The 15,418-nt window shown below is 39.1% G+C and overlaps 1 long non-coding RNA gene across 4 annotated transcripts in view; it reads right to left on the bottom strand.

Moving 5' to 3' along the window:
• LOC121892164 overlaps positions 1-15,418 on the bottom strand; it is a 54,407-nt gene that overhangs the window by 14,126 nt on the left and 24,863 nt on the right. The window contains exon 3 of one of the 4 annotated variants that reach the window (XR_006094313.1): positions 8,674-8,992. The exons of the other annotated variants lie outside the window; for them this stretch is intronic. This is a non-coding gene — a long non-coding RNA (uncharacterized LOC121892164). Of the gene's footprint in view, positions 1-8,673; positions 8,993-15,418 lie in introns of those variants that run through there. 4 annotated transcript variants of the gene reach the window in all.

The raw sequence follows: 15,418 nt of genomic DNA, 5'->3' as shown, positions 1-15,418 counted from the left end.
TACACATGCATCAGAGTCTGAATATCAAGCTGCAATTTGTCAGCTCAGTTGAGCCAACATAACCGATGAGAAAGTCAAGTCTGTACCAAAAAGGGTTAAAACTCCTGCAGCTATGCTTTTCCAGCCTGACTTAAGATTCCTGAAAATTAATACTCATCACCCTGACTTTAATGAGGGAACATTCTTCTGGTAATAGCTTTTAAACCTGCTTTATTTGTCTGCAAGGCTTTTCCCATGGAAATCACATCCAGCAACAGTGTGAAGATATTTACTACAAATTTGAAGGTTGCTTCAAAACCCAACTAGGAGACTTTCTAGTTAAGTTTCCTTAGATGGACAAAAAGTTGATGCAAGCTCATTTGTTCTCCATCAAACAGAGTATTAGACATGTTGTAATGCCTTAGGTTCATATTGCTTCATCCAATCAGGTAAAAGTAATTTGAGCAGCCTGACAAATACAAACTTGCTAACAAGAAGGGACAGGAATTAATTTAGACAATGCTTATATAAACTGAAAAGTTTTTTGTAACAACATATTTATTTAAATCTAATAATACTCAAAAAACTACAGCAATGGATCATTTGTTTATCCTCTCTACTGTAATCTTGACTAAGCTAAGCAGCACATCATTAGCTAACTATGATATTAACTATGAGGGGTTACAGGTTATGTTACAAAAAGCCCTGTTCAGAAGCTGTAGCTGAGATAATATAAGACTTTTCTGTAAGTTAACATATTGTTTGAAAATACACACAAATCTAACCTCTGTATTACAATGTTGGTTTTTTTACAGTAAACATCCAATGAGGGATACATTTTTATTTAACACTGTACTTTAACCATAGTGCCAACTAGCTTGACTCTGCAATACAAGAACTTAATGCTACAAGTCTTCTACATTTTCTGTCTTTGACATGTAGCTTTAGCGTTATATCATGTATGTAACCATCAAGCGTGATGGCTGTGTGACTTTGTTTCTACTAAGAATTTTAAGTGGTAAATCTGTTGCACTAGAATGGAAAGCTTGACAGGTTTGGCAACAGTAATAAAGGGAGTTGAGGTTTAGCAAAGTGTCAGTAGCATAATTTTATTTCTCCTCCAACTGTAAGGATAAGATGCTGGAGTGCAAGATGATACACAAGTGTAAAAATGATCCAGAAGACATATTTTGTGGCAAGGAGGATGCTCAACATCTTTTTTGTGTCTCCCTATCTCTGAGATTTGAACGGAGGACAAGAAAAGCAAATTAAGACTTTTTTTTTTCTTCTTGGTTTTGGTTTTGACCACCATCCTCATTTTCAAACTTGCTTTCACACATTTACGTGTGAGAAGTGGAATGTATGCTGTAAGAGGGAGGTGACTGTGAGTGAAGCTGTAGGGAAAGAAAAATAACCGTCCCCGGCTCCAACAACTGCAGAGTCTGGGGAGGTGATATACGAGATGTTACTAATGCCCCCTGGGCCTGTAGACTGAGCTACAGAATATAAAGCCTGAAGCTGGCAGCAATCAGTGAGTTGCTGAAGGACACTTCAGTCTTTAACGTTTGGCCACCCCACCCCTGGGAGGAGAAGCTGGAGAGAAAGGTGTTTGGAATAATTGGAGGGTTTGACCTCCTTTCTGCAGGGGAAGCGGATTTATTATTTTGAACCTCAGCTCAGTTTTCTGCCACTGGCCTATGAGCGTTATGGGTACCTCAGCGCTTATCAGTCAGGGCAGAAGTACTACTGACTGTTTTTTTTTAATCGGAATTGCCACAGCTTATTCAAGTTTTGAGGCTTCGACCTTGAGAGAAGCATCTTGCGACGCATTAAATATGATGGTGGCACTTTCGGTAAATGAGACCCTCTATGGTTAAATTGAACAGATGTTTCTCTAAGATCTAGCAATACATTCACACATACATCATACATCCTAAAAATATATAAACATGGATATGCTAATGGATTACAAGCTGAAGGTATGTCTTGTTAGTAGATGCATAAGAACACATGTTCATGCATAAATATGTGGTGTTGTATGTCATGGTCAAGATGGAGCTTTGACAGCATCTCACAATATATATACTGCTGTACAGGAGCCAGAGAAAGCCTTGGGGTGAAATTACTATCAAGAAAGGCTTTAGTGGTGCAGTTTCATCTGTTTGATCCTCTAGCACTCACGCTGTATGTCTCACAGATTGAAACGGTTTCACAGCAGAGAATTTCTGAATCTCTGCAGACATATACTGTTTCACATATAGTATGTGTCAGTAAGGAAAGGTCGATGCTCAGATTTCATGCACTTCAGGGTAAAAAAACAACAACTTGCAAACATGAGATAAGTTTCATTGCAGCCTGTTCGACGTCTTTTTCCCAAAACTCCGAGGTCCCTTCCCTCAGAAGGAATTTTATTCTTCCCCCTCTGTTACAAATGTTCTGTGCTCATTTTTACATTTGCACTTACTGTAGCTTTAGGCTCCTGTTCCTGCCGTGAAGTTGGTGTGATTCCAATCAGTTAAATGATCACAGGAAGGTATGTTGCAAAAGGACAACAAACTTTCATTTGTGAATAAAAATATTACCGTAAAAACAACATTGACAGTACCCTTTTCAGGCTTGAGTAGTGTCTGCAGGCATACAGCCATGACAATCTTCACCAATAAAGTAGGCCAGCCTGTATGTGGCCAAACCCAGGGCAAAACTTCCTGCTTGTTAATCACATTTGGCAAATTGCTTAATAGCTTGAGCACAAAGGAATAATTGAAGGTGACTGAAATAAGCGTATCAATACTTGAGATCAACTCAGACCTTCTCTCATCTGGACGCTGGTGGCAGGACAAAAAAGACAACCTGAAACAAAGTGAGGGGACCAAAACTTGATTTTAAAAGAGTAAGGGGTGTCTTCCCCCATCCCCAATGGAAATTACACTCTTGCATGCAATGATTTGTGTGTTTGAGTATTGGAGCAAGCTTAATCCTGGGAACACTGTGTTTTATGACATACAGTACATCTTATCCTTCCGCCCACTGAGGCTTAATTTAGCTTAATTCCTGCCTAACTGACTGTTGAGAAATACAGCGTATGAATCAGACACGAGAGGTGTGCTGATCCCAGAGAGGGGGCTGACTGTAGACAGATGTCTCTCTTCACCCCCCCCTTCCCCCTTCCTAAGTCATGAAACCACTTCCTCTGCGAACCACAACTGCTCTCCTCCACTCTCACTATCGCTATCGATATAAAACGCATGTCTCATTTACCGGGGAAAACACTGACGAAGAAAGAAAGAATTCCAGTTAGCTGGAGAGTAAAGGATTGGTGAGAAAGGATAATTTTTGAGCTAGAGGAGGATTTCCCCATTGGTCATACAGTAGAGACAAAACAGAAGGAAGATTGCCCAACAACTAAATGTCCACTATTACACACAGCAGTAACAAACAGCTTCTGGACACCTAATTTAGTTAAATATAGCAACACACAAACTTTCCCCCACTCAACCAGTTGTAAGAGCAGTATCACAATTACAACAGCACTTCAAAACATCTGTGTGAAAACACAGCAAGCAAGTTATGGAATATTTCATCATTTTCAGTACTGTACACTGAGTTAACTAGTGGAGACTGATGACATCTATAATACACAGCAGTGCACTTTATGACTCATAAACAAATTAACTGTCCGGAATGGCAGCAGGGAAACTACTAATGTTGCTGTTAATGAATTCACCAAGTGTTGAAGCTGTATGGGCACTAACATGAGGTAATTCCACTTGTTTCCAGGGCAGTGTCGCTTGTTTGAAGTGAGGAAGCACACCAGCCTAGACTTAGTCAGTGCATGTTGTGCTCAGGCAGGGTCACGGATATTTCAACAGAGTGAAAAAACAACAAAAACAGAAAGTCAGACGAAACCAGGCAATGTCCAGGCTCGACCTCAATCATTGCAAGGTGGACTCATCATTATTTTAACTATGCTGAATCAGTTACAATTTATAAATTAAGTAATAATTGTGTCATTTCAATTTAAGAATTTTGAGATTTTGGAAATCTTTTTGCTATCAGTTAGGGCTGCGACTAATAATCATTTTCATTATAGATTATTTTGCTGATTATTTTCTTGATTGATTGTTTAGTCTATAAAACGCTAGAAAACAGTGAAAAATGTCAGTCAGTTTCCTAAAGTGATGATATAAATTTTAAACAGTTTAAAATCCAACAATATTGAATTTATCTCATAAATGACAAGCTGGAACTGAGGACATTTTACTAAAAACTAAACTGAAACTATTAAAAACGATTTCGTCAATTGACTAATCGATTAATCAACTAATGCTTGCAGCTCTGCTTTCAATTTCTTTCTCCAAAACAGTGTGTGCAAGATTGCTGTGATTGCAATGATTTTCTTTGTTTGGCGGTAGAAGTGCTACATGAATGAATCTTTATGTCCTATTAAGCTTCTAAACTTGTATAGACCTAGTTCTGTATTGAACTGGACATGACAGCCTGAAGAGTCAGGATCAGCACTGAACGTTGCTGCGTTTGTACTGATTTATGTACTGAATGCATTTGAATAGTGATGCAATCGCTTAGTCTACAAAGAAAACAAACTACATTGTCAGAGACTACAAATCTTTGAGCGAAACTTTAAAGAATATTATTAAGATTAGTCTCAGTATGACAAACTCTGTTAAAGTTTGACTGTGACTTACAAAACAACCTTTAATATTGAAACTTTGAGCATAATTTTTTATTTCAGGTGCTTATTTTTTTATCCTGACAAAAAAAATGGGGGGGGGGGGGGGGGGGGGGGGGGTTTGGCCATGAAAAAGGTTCAATGTAAATACTGAATGTCAGTAAAATATGTCATTATAGTTTTGACAAAATAATAAGAGTTTTGGCTTCAGCTTTTCCATATGTGTCAAACACAGATAGAAGCAAGTGATTCTGTTTGAGAAACACTGCAGTGTAGCATATGTTTATCTTCGTACTAGAACAACACTGATTAGTTTGACAAGTTCCTGACAGGTATTTATGCTTATAATGCTAAAAATATGAAAACGCAGATATGTCATATTAACAAAATGACTAATCCAACGTCATAGTTGATAATAAGAGCTTGATTGACAGCAGTGCAGTTTGCAGCAGTGGTTTCTGTCTGGGATATAGAGATGGGACTTTGTCCCTCCAGGATACATCTGTTCAGGGAGAAAAGTACAACAGCGTTTCTGAGCATGAACAATGCAGACATGTGATGTTGTGAGTCTAGAGAAACTGGCAAAGACCATATTAAATGTCTAAAGTTGACTAGGTAAAAGGTGTGTGTTTGTGTTTGAGAGTTGATGGGGTGAGAAGTCAGTGGACTAGACATGTTTTGTCTAGGGGAGAAGTTAAGTGTGTGTGTGTGTGTGTGTGTGTCCCACCAGTTCTCATTTTTTTGCAGCTAAAACATTAAATTACTCAAACTGTCACCATTACTTTATTTGTACTGATCTATTGTGAGAGCAGAAGTGTGCAGGAACGGAAAGAGTCAGGAAGCATTACTGTAATTTCTAAACCTGTGTTACCAGAAGAAGTGCTGTAATGAATTTTGCATGTCAGCCTAATGAAACCATTTCACTGAAATCTCATTATAATATCAAATTAAAACATGCAACTCAAACTACATACAGTTTATATAGTTTAAAGCTAAGCTTTTCATGAATTTAAACACCGCTTTTGATACTATATCAAAATAAAATCAAAACCACATACATTTCATCATACCTTCAAAATTGGAGGGAATTTCACTTCAGGATCACCTCTGAAATTTAGGTACCTGGCCCAGATCAGCTGGGCTGTGGTGTAGTAATGGCAATCATGTGAACTGACATGCATTGATGTTCTCCAAACATCACTCAAATGGTTTGCAACTGCTGCTGCACCTTTATGTTCAACTGCTGTTGCAAGACAGATGAACTGGAGGGGGGTAAATGAAAAAATATCTGTAAATGGCTGATCTTAAAGACAGTTGTCATTGGCAAGCAGTGTGAAGGCATCATAGCAGCTAAGATGTAAGATCAATGGGCACATGGCCAAATAGATGAGCAGGGCCCACAAAAGGATTGGTAGTAATACCAGGGGAGCCAAGCACTGGCTACTGGTCAGCGGAACAGTCACCAAAGACTACTGGTCAGCAGAACAGTTACCAAAGATTGCAAGACCAGGGAGACCAACCTGTGCACCGCCTGGATTGACTACACGAAAGCCAACAACTCAATGCCACACACATGGATACTGGAATGCTTGAAAATGTACAACATCAACAGGACACTAAGAGCCTTCATCAAGAACTCAATGGGGCTTTGGAAAATGACTCTGGAGGCCAACTCAAAGCCAACTGCACAAGTTACCATCATGTGCGGCATATACCAAGGTGATACACTATCCCCACTGCTGTTCTGCATAGGACCCCCTAAGCCACATCATCACAAAGAGTGGAACAACCATCAGTCACCTCCTCTACATGGATGACATCAAGCTGTATGCCAGGAATGAGCGAGACATTGACTCACTGATCCATATCACAATGATCTAAAGCAACGACATCGGAATGTCATTCAGACTAGATAAGTGAGGTTGGATGGTATCAAAAAGAGGGAAGATGATAAGAACCGAGGGGGTTGAACTACCAGAGGGCAGCATTGCAGATGTTCAGGACAGCTACAAATGCCTTGGGATCCCGCAGGCAAATTGGAACCACGAGGAGGCCGCAAGGAAGTCAGCCACAGCCAAATACCTACACAGAGTAAGGCAGGTCCTGAGAAGGTGGCTGAATGGAAAGAGCAAGGTACGAGCCATCAACACGTACACCCTGCCAGTCATTAGATACCCCACTGGTATAATAAGCTGGCCAAAGGAGGAGATAGAGGCCATTGATATCGAGACAAGGAAGCTCCTTACAATGTGTGGAGGGTTTCATTCCAAGTCCGGCACCCTGAGACTGTACGCTAAGCAGAACAAGGGAGGCCGAGGCCTGGTGAGCGTCAGAGCCACTGTCAAGGACGAAACAACCAAGATCCAGGAATACATCAGGAAGTTGGCCCAAAAATATGAGCTACTTAGTGAATACCTCAGGCAGCAGAAATCCAATGATGCAGAGAAGGAGGACGTCCAACCATGGAGGGACAAGCCCCTACACGGCATGTACCATTGACAGATAGAGTGGCTGGCATAGTGTATGGGAACATCTGCATCTGAGTATGGTCAGAATGGAAGACACCTCCTTAGGTGGTTGAGAATGACCAAGCTAAGATCCTGTGGGACTTCCAGATCCAGACTGACAATTGGTGATGGCTAACCAACCGGACATCGTGTTGATCTACAAACAACAGAAGAAGGCAGTGGTGATAGATGTAGCAATCCCAAGTGACAGCAACATCAGGAAGAATGAACACAAGAAACTTGAAAAATACCAAGGGCTGAAAGAGGGGCTAGAAAAGATGTGGGGAGTAAAGGCAATAGGGGTGCCAGTGGTAATAAGAGCACTGGGGGCTATGACCCACAAACTGGAAGAGGACGACTGGAAGAGTGGCTCCAGCAGATTCCAGGTACAGCATCTGAGGTCTCTGTCCAGAAGAGCGCAGTGCTAGGAACATATTTTTTTAATATATATGTATATATGTATATACAGTGCTGCTCAAAAGTTAGTGAACCCTTTAGAATTTACTCCATTTCCACATAAATATGACTGATTTCCATAAAACAGACACAAAAAATGTATCACTTATGCGAGACTTCAAGTGAGCAGTACAGCATTCCACTTAAATAGTTTATTGATGCACAAATGTTTCAGGTAGACGTCCTTCCTCAGAATGCAAACTGGCAACATACTGCTGGTACAGTAACAGCGACTATGGTTTCGTACTACGTGTCCCGTAATTCTGGGGGCAGCAAACGCTTCCTGATCTGCTGATCTGTCAGAAATTCAACAGAAGAGCAATTGGTGTATTTGTTTACAGTACAGCCAAACAGTCGCTAACCTTCTTCCGTTGTGTAATGAGCATCTACTGCCTAATTTCATGTATGGTGTGTGGTCTTGTTTTGTTAAACACATTTTTGAAGAACGATCACTGTCTTCGCTAACCTCAGTAACAAATGCATTGTGATTCTATGACTGCTTCACAATACAAGTCACCCTGTGTTTTGCCACGTAAATGTTTTAAATGTGACACAGCAATAGGAAATGTTGGATTAGCATTATCACTAACTTAATACAGCTCTGATGTGGCATCAAAAGAGTGGACAGTAAACACTCTGATAGCAAATTTCCTTTGGCATTGATGTGGGCCACATAAACAGCAAAGATGTGGCCCACATCTGGAAGTGAATATCCGACCCAAGGGTATGATAACTATTACTGAATCATAACAAAGCCAGACTTCTACCAGGACTAAGCCAAATACAAATAGTTGATATGGCTCATAGCTGGGCCTGATATAGAATATCTGTATGGCTGAGTTCTGTTAAGGCCTTATGGCCCTCATGTGACTGACAGACCAAAATCCGCACTTATCCCAGAATTTAACGTAAACCTGTTTGTATATGATTTTCCCCAATAAAGCAAAGGTTATTAAAAGTAGGATAGTTTATTAAGCCTTGGTTAATGCCAATTTGGCAAACGTGGCATTTTGTGACCCTTTTTATAGACTACTAATACAAACATAAAAAAACCTCTTTTATTTTGTAATTTATTGACAAAATCCTTTCAACACAGGTCTGTGACCCAAACCACTGGCTTGGGTTACTGACATTCCTAATAAAAGTCTTTGAGAACTTAGAGTGTCAATGGAGTGCAAATAAAAAGACCAACAAGAACAGCAAGAACAGTGTATAGTCTCTTAATTGTCAGCTTCGTCCGCTTTTTTTTGTCTTTGTTTCCTCCCACCGTCTCTGTCACCAGCCAGGTGAAGCCACTTTACCATCAGTACTTCCACCTCCTTGTCTGAGATGGTTGCCGTCATAGGGTTTCGTCTGACAGCCACTTGAGAAAGCAGAACACATGAGACAACAGCAGTGTTATATTTTTATTCATATCTTTGTTTTATCTTCCTATATAGTAATAGTATTGGGTAAACTTCCTAGTTTACCCAACTATGAGTACTTATAGACAAAGCATGATAATACAGTGCTGCTTGAAAGTTTGTGAACCTTTTAGAATTTTCTGTATTTCTGCATAAATATGACCTAAGAGACCTCAAGACCACGTGGATAAGCCAGAAGGTAACTGGAAAAATGCTCTGTGGATGGATGAGACCAAAATCGCACTTTTTGGCTTGAATGAGAAGCGTTATGTTTGGCGATGAGCAAACACAGCATTAGGGCATAAGAACCTTAACCCATCTGTGAAACATGGTGGTGGTAGTATCAAGGTTTGGGCTGCTTTCCTGCCTCTGAACCAGGACAGCTTGCAATCATTGAAGGAGCTATGAGTTCTGAGTTGTAGCAGCACATTCTACAGGAAAATGTCAAGGTATCCATCTGTGAACTGAAGCCCAACAGAAAGTAGGTCATGCAGTAAGACAACGACCCTAAACACACAAGTCATTTTACCAAAGAATGGTTAGAGCAGAAGAAAGTTAATGTTTTGGAATGGCCAAGTCAAAGTCAAAGTCTTGAGATGCTGTGGAAGGACCTGAAGTAGGCAGTTCTTGCAAAGAATTCCACCAACATCCCTGAGTTGAGACTGTTCTGTAAGGAGAAATGGGTTAAAATTCCTCTAAGCTGACGTACAGGGCTGATAAACAGGTACGTTTGGAGAAACGTTTCGTTGAAGTTATTGCTGCAAAAGGGGGTCACACCAGTTACTGAAATCAAGGGTTCACATACGTTTGCCCAACACAAATATATAAGATTGGATAATTTTCCTTAATAAATAAATGAAAAAGGTTTTTTTTTGTCTCATTTGTTTAATTGGGTTTACTTTATCTAGTTTTAGGGCTCGTGTAAATATCTGATCATGTTTTAGGTCATGTTTATGCAGAAATACAGAAAATTCTAAAGGGTTAACAAACTCTCAAGCAGCACTGTATTATCATGCTTTGTCCATAAGTAGTTTATCTAAACAAGACCACACAGCGTGCAAAGCATGAAATTAGGCAGTAGATGTTCATTACACAACGGAAGAAGGTTAGCGACTGTTTGGCTGCACTGTAAACATATACACCAATTGCTCTCTTGTTGAATTTCTGACAAATCAGCAGATCAAGAAGCGTTTGCTGACCCCAGAATTCCAGGACATGTAGTACGAACCCATAGTTGCTGCTATTGCACCAGCAGTATGTTGCCAGTTTGCATGCTGAGGAAGGACGTCTGCCTGAAACATTCATGCATCAATAAACTATTAAGCGGAATGCTGTCCTGCTCCTGATTTTAGTTACCACCAATAAACACAATTGAAGCCAAAAAAAACAGAACACAGAAACACTTAGTCTAGCATAAGTGATACATTTTTTGTTTCTGTTTTATTTGGAGAAAACAGTAAACTGAATATTTGTACTGAATATTTGACATGAGCAGTAACAATCACTACACTGTACAAACATCAGAAAACCTAACTAAGAACTAACAGAAAAACTGAGAAAAAGTCTCACTAATGTTTTCTGAGGGTCAGGTTTCTTACTGGAGGTGTAGTACAAAACCATGGCAATTAACACTTTATGAACACAAGATAGTAACAATAACAACTTAGGAACTTGACTATTACCACATTTATGCCTGAAAGTCAGGCTGTAAATGTAGTGTAAATATGAAATAAGAGTTTCAGGGTTGTTATTGTTTCAGAGTTGTGTGAAGAGCTCACCCTCCGTCTCCTCTTGCTCTGTCTCAGGTCTGAACATGCCCAGTTCACACTAGCATTGCTGTATCGTCCTCACCTGCCCTGATCTGCCTCTCTGAGAGCAGCACTTCCTGTGTTCAACTCTCAGTCTCAAAAATTCTCTGAGAGTTTATCTCAACCAGCTAAAAATGTCAGGTGCTCCTTACGTTGTGTACGGATAACTTGGACCAGCATAAAAACACGCACATGCCATTGTTTCTGTATTACACAGAAATATGGTTTATGTAATGGTCACTTAAATGCCTTGCAAAATGTGTTGACCTTAAATGTCTTTCAGTGTAGCCTTTTGTACCACTTTTTACAAAACACTGAATACTGTACAATGAATAACCCATCACAGAAGAGGCCCAGAGACAAATTATTAATATTACTTTATAAGTAAATAGTAAACAGACTAGGTCAAAACCCAGTATATGGCTGGACCGTGTATGAAACGCTAGGGGGCTTCTAATTTAAAACAACGGATATAGAACATGGTGACACATGGCGACCAAGCCCCCAGGCTGGGCTTTGACTGAAGTCAATTTGACATAGGGCCTTTCTCAATACCAAGTACACCAAGTTTGGATCAGATTTGCATACTTGCTAGTTTGGACTTGGCAAGTTCGACTTGGGACTACAAACTTCTGAGGTCGGGAGGATGCAGTACGATCATTCTACAACTGGAACAGCAACGTACTTGCTGACAGCAGCAGCTCAGCTTCAAAACAATTACCTGTGACAAAATAATCTCAACTCAAAGCTCCACTAACACTTTTTTTCTCACAAAGAAATAACCTCATGCAGAGATGCAGTAAATTATACCAACATTTATCTTCCATAAGGAATTATACCATATATCAAAATGCTGTGGGGACATTAGAGCCAGCGTTCGAGCCAACGTACCTTTCTGTTGCCGCCAGGCTGTGAGGCAAACGAGATGAGAGGCCGGCAGCAATGTCAAGGTGAGTGCATAGAAGGGACATCTACTGGTAGCATGACGGTGGCGTATATCATAATTTGCTGTATAAAAACACTACAGTTTCACTTTAACCATGGTCAAGATCTCACTACAGTATAATTGCGTCTTATTCTATAGAGAGCCCAAACTAACTAAATGTGGTAAAAGGTTATCAGACAAGTCAAACAAATAAGTAAATACAACAGTATTGGTACATAAATAGTTGGTTACAAAACTTGAGAGGACTGTGTGACTAGCTAGCTTAACTGAAAGAAATGATGGGTAAGCAACATTCTTTTCAGCAAGCTACCAAGTTACAGATTACTAAAGTCGTAAAACTAGAGCAGCCAGTGCAGGTAATGTTAATTATCCATGTACTGCACCGCATACAGTGCTGCTTTAGTATCACTATATAAACTCTTCTAAAAGTAGTTACAGTACTTTTGTCAGCAACATAACCTACCTACCTAATACCTAATGCTACTTAGATGTTTTTGGTTTAGTTTGTTTGACATTATTTAAAAAAAAAAGGAACTCCTTTTACTCCTTGTAAAATACATTAAGTTTATTTTATCAAGTGATTGGTGGTAAACGAAAAAAAATCAAATGCTTATTTTAACCAATTAGAGGCTAAAGGAAAAGTGTAAAGCTTTCTATTTCTTTTTACACTCCATTTTAATTATTTAACTAACAATATTATTTATTGATGTATTCAGTTACATTTTTACTTTAATACATTTGGTCAGTTTTGGAGCTCCATATATTTCACAATATATTTCTTCATTTTACCACTGACACCTTGTGGATTTTCCAGTGACGTTTTCACTATGTGGGCTCAGATAAGTGGAACTTTATCTTACTATTCATGAGCACACAGAAAAAATGATGTCTCATTTCCTGAGGTTATGCTTCGACTCAAGCTATCACAGCATCAAGTCTGCTATAGGAGGTCCTGAGTCACTACTTCATTGCGAAATGGCCATTGCACTCAAGACATGTGTCTCACTACCTGTGCTTTGTGAAGAGAAAGGAGCTAATACCTGGAACCATGCCAGATTCTTGCTAAGAGGAAGCAAACTTCTCTTTCTTTTTTGTTCCTCTTCATTCTCTTTCTCTTTCTTTTTCTGTCAATCTATGAACCAACAGTCCCTGCAAGATTCTCCACTAGGCCATGGGGGCACAAAAGAGAAAAAAAAAAATCAACAAAACAGTGCATTTGAAAATGTGGCACGTTATAAGTTGTCTTTCTCACTCAGTGCACATTCTTGTGTACATGGGTGTGCATTTGGAAATGTATTAGTACTGTATGTGAGCCAACACTGAGGCCTGTCACTACTTGTTTTAAGGAACTGATGTCTGAATAATCCTGGCAGAGCGAACAGGGTAGACACACAGTATCACAGGCGGTGTGACCTTGGGGACAAACCTTATAAGGAAATCATTCTAAAACTCAAGACAATCCAATTCAGCAGTGTGAAAAGCGTGGTTTGGAATTGATTTTGCTCTCCAGTTGCACAACTTCAGCCAAACAAAACCAGTTAGTTTAGTGCTGTAATTCTAATCAGCTTTCTGAAATAAATTGCAGGATGTACAGTGTGCAGACAGAGAGAATTAGTCTTTTTCAGAGACTGAGGACAGATGGGTGCTGCTGTAGTCTTACTGCTGATATCTTTGTGGCCACGCTGAGGCTGAATGAATGTTATTGATTGTGAGTCATGCCTCCTTTCCAAACCAAACCACCAAAAGAATTAAGATAAGTGAAGCCACAGAGCACTCACTCAAGATTTTGATGACAAAACTACTCTTTAGCTCTCATATCCAGAATCTTAGTTATGTATAAGGCATTTTTACATTATCATATGTTCAAATGTGATGTAAACATACTATATATGTCCTACAAAAGTTGGTTTGCTTCAGATAACAGCCTGCAAATTATAGTGTAATTATTGAGTATATGGGAGGAGGAGGTTAGGATGTAAAGGGGTAAGAACTTTATGTTTAAGAGGGATTTAGAATACTGTAAACATTTTTTAAATGAATGAATAATTACAGGGTAGACTAATATTGTTACTGGGTAACAAGACAGGAAATATGGGGGAAACAGTGACTGTCGATGTTGCATTGAAATTGGTTATGGTGTCGTTTATTTTCAAAAATACACTTACAAAAATGACAATGTAAAAGGTTTTCAATATGGATTACTTACTACTATTGCACTATTCGTTTAGTGCAATTTATCATTGTTGCCAGGGAACAAAACATTAGGTTGAACCTGGGAAGAAAGGTGTAGTTTTAGAGCTGTAACTATAAAATAGTTATTAAAATGACAATAAAATACTGGGCAACAGTAATGCAGTTTTTGTATTGGAGCAGTGACTTTCGTCCACATGAGTCAGCGTAAAACCTCAACTTGTCTTTTTATATTTCTAATTGGCTACTAATTAAACAAACCTCTGGATACTAAGCTAAGCTAAGCTAAGCTAAGCTAATTATCACCTGGCTCTAGCTCCATAGTTAACGTACAGACATGAGTGGTATCTATCTTCTCACCTAACTCTCAGCAAGAAAACAAATAAGCCTATTTCCCCAATGTCAAACCATTTCTTTATTTAGAGTACGCACAATAGAACAATTGCAGCCTAGAAATCTTTAACTTTTTAACAATGTTAAAAGGTGAGAGATTTCACAATGTCTCTGTTAGATGATACTAAAATATAGTCTTCAAAATTAGTCTTTTCAGGATGACACTGATTTAATTAGCCTAACTTAATGTATCCCCGCTGGAATGAATTTTAGTGGCTGCCATGAATTTATGTGCACTGTTTATTCAAAGGATATAATGTCCTCACTACAAAAAGAAAACAATATCTGGTTTCAGTGGAAATCCACAAATTATTTGAAGAGAACCACAGAGAGCTGGGAATCTTAGATTATTGCTCTGATAGTAGTACATCATTAAATGCATGAAATGTGACTGGCTCAGTATTCCCACGCTCTATTCACCCGGGCCGGAAACAGAGCCACGTTGTAAGCCTTTACTGCTAAACCAGAACAACAGACTCAGTCTGTTTTCAAGGTGATTTCTTATTGCATGCTAAAATGTTCTCTGATTGGATGAGACAGGAGCTTCTCAGCCGTCAGCTGCTGTGCCTTCTTGTAACTGCAATGCACCGTGTGTGTGTGTGTGTGTGTGTGTGTGTGTTTGTGTGTTTGTGTGTGCGTGAAGCTATTTCCTGGCATCATGCGTCAGGACATGATGGAGTAACCAGAGTCTGGTTTAAATATCACAAACATATTAATTCTGGCTCCATCTACACTGGTTTACATTGCTGTGATGTTTTTGCACCGCATTTCCCAGAAATCATCTGTCAATCAAACACTGTGTCCAGCACTGCAACGTCTTTTCCTTAGACTTTGTCCTAATAAAGTCATCATTTTATGGAAGCCCTTATCTGCCAAGAAAAGAAAAAAACATGAGAAGTTAGGGATAGTAAAAATACAAAAAAAAATACTCATGGTAATTTGAAATTTTGACTTACTAACATTATTTAGTAAATCATAAATTATGAAATAGTAAATCAATTCTGATTTACCATCTTATAATTTTCTTCTAACATTGACTTATAAGTTGA

The sequence above is a fragment of the Thunnus maccoyii genome, chromosome 24 (assembly GCF_910596095.1).
Source record: "Thunnus maccoyii chromosome 24, fThuMac1.1, whole genome shotgun sequence".
NCBI classification, from domain to species: domain Eukaryota; kingdom Metazoa; phylum Chordata; class Actinopteri; order Scombriformes; family Scombridae; genus Thunnus; species Thunnus maccoyii.
Note: the sequence above shows the minus strand (reverse complement) of the source record. Positions and strands in the feature narration are given on the sequence as shown.